This window comes from Rhinopithecus bieti, unplaced genomic scaffold (genome assembly GCF_001698545.2).
Source record: "Rhinopithecus bieti isolate Rb0 unplaced genomic scaffold, ASM169854v2 scaffold_2554, whole genome shotgun sequence".
Classification (NCBI taxonomy): domain Eukaryota; kingdom Metazoa; phylum Chordata; class Mammalia; order Primates; family Cercopithecidae; genus Rhinopithecus; species Rhinopithecus bieti.
In genome coordinates, this window is record NW_016804196.1 from 2458531 (window position 1) to 2463599 (window position 5069).

The window sequence follows — 5069 nt, forward strand, 5'->3', positions numbered from 1 at the left end:
TGTTGCACAACCATCACCATGATCTATTTCCAGAACTTTCTTATAATCCCAAACAGAAACTATGAGCCCACTGATTATTTTTTATTTCACTTTTTTTCTATTTTGGAAACTATACACTCTCTTACAAATCTATTGAAAGTATCATAGATTGCAGCGTGTATCTTTTTTAACTTTTATCTTAAGTTCAGGGGTACATGGGCAGGTTTGTTATATAGGTAAACTTGTGTCACAGGGATTGTTATATAGACTATTTCATTACCCAGGAATTAAGTATAGCAGCCATTAGTTATTTTTCCTGATCTTCCTCCTCCCACCCTCCACCCTCCTGTAGGCTCCAGTGCGTGTTGTTCCCCTCTAAGTGTCTATGTGTTTTCATCACTTAGCTCCCACTCATAAGTGAGAACACGGGGTATCTGGTTTTCTGTTCCTGCATTAGTTTGTTAAGGATAATGGGGCATGCATCCTTAATCTATCAAAAATAGAATGTTAACTGGTTCTTATATTTTATTCCTGGACAATGCAAAGACCTTACAACACTTTAACTACACTTAACCATGTTTGCTTCCTATGCCTATTGTTTTGCATTTTAATTCTATGTATATTTGAAACCTTTTAAATGGCATCATCATTATTATATACAGTCAACACTCATTTAGCTTTACCTATATATTTGCCTTTTTATTGCTCTTTATTCAGCCCTGCATCTCTGAGCTGTGATCTGGGATCATATTCATTCATTCATTCATTCATTCATTCATTCATTCATTCATTTACTTTTTGAGATGGAGTCTTACTCTGTCACCCAGGCTGGAGTGCAATGGCGCAATCTCGGCTCACTGCAACCTCTGCCTCCCGGGTTCAAGTGATTCTCCTGCCTCAGCCTTCCAAGTAGCTGGGACTACAGGCGTGTGCCACCATGCCCAGCTAATTTTTTGTATTTTTAGTAGAGACAGAGTTTCACCGTGTTAGCTAGGATTGTCTCGATCTCATGACCTTGTGATCCGCCCGCCTCAGCCTCCCAAAGTGCTGGGATTACAGGTGTGAGCCACCGCACTTAAATATTCCTACACTTTTTAATACTTGCATTAGTGTGGTTTCATTGCTAACAAATTCACTCAGTTTGTGTTTGCCTGAAAATGTCTTTATCACCTTCATTGCTAAAGGGTATTTTTCCTGTGTGTAGAATACTAGTTTGGAGATTATTTTCTTTCAGCACATGGAAGATATTTCATTATCTTCTGGCTTTGGTTATTTCTGCTGAGAAATCTCTTGTTTTATTTTGCATCTTTGAAGCTAATTTGTAGTTTTTTTCCCTAACCCCACCACCCCCAGCTGCTTTTAAGACTCTCCTGCTGTCTTCAGTTTCTTTGAGTTTTCTGCTTACTAACATGTTTCTCTGCTTTGTTTTCTGTTCTTTCCCACCTTTTGTCAGATTTTGTTTTCTCACACGGAAGGCCATGCATAGGCCTGATCATAGAAAACCCCGAAACTGACATGCATGGGAATGAACTAGGTCCTGGCTCACAGGGACTGATACAGTAACTTGCAAAATCTGTGGTGTAGATTCAAGGAGAGCGAGAGAGAGAGAGAGAGAGAGAGAGAGAGAGAGAGAGAGAGAGAGAGAGAGAGAGCGCAATTGCATAAGTACAACTCAGCAAGATTTCAGTTTCCAAATCTTTCCATCAAACCTGACTGATGTGGTTGCTGAACAGCAGCATCAGGGCCTACCTGCAGAAGAAAATAAACAAATAAATAAAACCTGGCATTTACTCAGCCAAAGCTTCTAAAACCCGATAAATTCTGCACCTCCTGAGGACTGCATACCATCTTCATCACTCTCAGTACTTCTGTTAGGGAAAAACAGAAAGACTGGGGAAGCCACATTCATTGAAGCATATCCTGAAACTATTTTCTTCCTATAAAACTGCTGTGATAGAACATAGAATTGATCAGCTTGACCTTCATCTTTAAACCCTGCCCCAGTGTTCTTGGACCTGAGTTTTTTCTATACAATTCGCTAACATACAATTTTTTTTAACATTGTAAACATTAACATTAACAATATTCTAAACATACAATTTTTTCTAATATGCATTTTTTTCCCCATACAATTTTCTTTTTCTTTTCCTTTTCTTTTCTGAGACACAGTCTTGCTCTGTCACCCAGGCTGGATTGCAGTGGCACAATCTTGGCTCACTGCCACCTCTGCCTCCCAGGCTTAAGCGATCCTCCCTGCTCAGCCTCTGGAGTAGCTGGGACCACAGATGCACGTCACCATGTCTGGCTAATATTTTGTGTTTTTGGTAGAGATGGGGTTTCATCATGTTGCCCAGGCTGCTCTCTAACTTCTAAGCTCAAGTGATCCACCTGCCTCGGCCTCCCAAAGTGCTGGGATTACAGGAGTGAGCCACTGTGCCTGGCCTCCCACACAATTTTCTAACGTAGCTAAAAGATAATCAATGTTTTCATCACCCTCCCAAGTACAAGAACTTTAGCACACTTTGTAATTGAACACCCTTACCCATTATGTAATTGTTTACTAGCTTTACAATTTTGCTTTTTAAAAAATATTTGAAGTTAATTTTAAACAAGAGTTAAATTTGATGATACATTTTAACCATTTCCAGATTCCCCATTATTTCCTTTTCTTAAATGTTTAAATTTGGGGGGGGGCGGTACATAGCAGGTGTATATGTTTATGGGGTACATGAGATGTGTTGATACGGGCATGCAATGCAGAATAATCACATCATGGAGAATGGGGTATCCACCCCCTCAAGCAGTTATTTGTCCTTTATGTCACAAACAATCTAATTATACTCTTTCAGTTATTTAAATGTACAATTAAGTTATTATTGGCCAGGCACAGTGGCTCATGCCTGTAATCTCAACACTTTGGGAGGCTAATCACTTGAGGTCAGCAGTTCGAGACCAGCCTGGTCAACATGGTGAAATCCCATCTCTACTGAAAATACAAAAGTTATCTAGGCATGGTGGCGGGTACCTGTAATCTCCACTACTCAGGAGGCTGACGCAGGAGAATCACTCGAACTGGGAGGCAGAGCTTGCAGTGAGCCACGATCGTGCCACTGCACTTCAGTCTAGGTGACAGAACAAGACCCCATATCAAAAAAAAAAAAAGTTGTTATTGACTATAGTCATCACATTGTGCTATTGAATCGTAGGTCTTATTCGTTCTTCCTAAGTATTTTTTTGTACCCATTAACCATCCTCACCTCCCCCTAGCCCCATACCCTTCCCAGCCTCTGGGAACCATCTTTCTCCTCATTATTTCCTTCATCCCTGATTTCCCTGGGAGTTCTCATTTCTTCTTGCTGAGTACTTATTTTAATAGTTATTTTATTGAGAAATTATACGTAGGAAGTTATAAACGTTTATGTCAGAAAATGTCTTTATTTAACCCTTACTCTTAGTAGATAATTGATCTGGCATAAAATTTCTAGTTGAAAGTATTTTTCCTCAACACTTTGCTTCTGGGTTCTATTGTGGCTAATGAGAAGTCAGCTGTCAGCCTGAGAGTCATTTCCTCTTAGACACAATCTTAGTTCATTTTGTGTTGCTATAAAAGAATATCTGAGACTAGGTAATTTATTTAAAAAAGATGTTTATTTAGCTCATAATTGTGTAGACTGGGAAGTTCAAGGGCTCTGGCTTCTGGTTAGGATTTCATGCTGTCATAAAGTGGCGTAGGTCAAAGCGGGAAGCAGACACGTTTGAAGAGAGAAAACCCCACAGGCATCCTGGCTTTATAATAACTTACTCTCGAGGGAACTAAGCCATTTCCCTGACAACTTATCCAGTCTTGCCAGAGTGAAAACTCGCTTTCTACTGCAAGTACAGCACCAAGTCATTCATGAAGGATCTGCCCCCATGACTGAAACACTTCCCACCAGGCCCCACCTCCCAACACTGACACACTGGAGAGCAAATTCCAACATGAGTTTTGGTGGAAACAAACCAAACCATAGCAGGTACTCAGTCTTCTCTCACTGAAAATTTTTAAGATTTCCCTTATTCTTGATCCTCTATAGTCTCACTGGGTGAGGATTTATCATTATCTTGCAGCTTGGTGTTGAGAATGCACTCTGAATTATCCCTGCTTTAATTTAGCATCCTAGTAATTACCTGCTCCTTCTTCCCCTAGAAAGGGGGTTCTGCAAACTTTTTCTCTAAAGAGCTAGATAGTAAATATTTTAGGCTTTGTAGTCCATATACAGTCTCGGACACATATTCCTCATTTTCTTTTTTTTAACAACTTTTTAAAAGTGAGAAAAAAAATTTAGCTCATAGGTTGTAAAAAAGTTTGCTAACTTTCACCACAGAATCCTGGCCACTACCTCCCAGTCTCCATCACACACTGTGGCTAGCTTTTATCTCCTTCCCAGTCAACCCAGCTTTCAGCTTTCCACTCAAGATACATACACATACACACACACACACACACACACACACAATGCACACACATATACGTGCTACCAAGCACATTATGCTTCATAGGATTTTGTTCAAATCACTTGAAACTCAAAATATCTGCAGAAATGTAATCCTGACACCTATATCTGTGATTTTGGAAGAGTCCTGCAGGGGGACATTTTATTTGGTGGAAACAGTCTTGGCCTATTGCAATATTTCTCACATACACTCATATCTGAAACAGAAGTTCCATAAAACAGTATTCACTCTTTTGAACCCTAAATGTTCAAAGAGGGAAAACCTAAGGGGCATCCTGGCTTTATAAGAAACAAACTTATTTCTCAAAGTTCTGAAGACTGGGAGTCAATGAACAGGGAGCTGAAAGATTTGGTGTCTGGTAAGGACCTGCTTCCTGGTTCATAGACGGCATCTTCTAGTCATATCCTCACATGGCAAAAGGGGCGAGGGAGCTCTCTAGGAACTCTTTTATAAGGCCCCTGTATTCATCTGTTTTCACACTGCTATAAAGAAATACCTGAGACTGGGTAATTTATAAAGGAAAGAAGTTTAATTGACTTACAGTTCCGCATAGCTGAGGAGACCTCAGGAAACATACAATCACGGTAGAAGGTGAA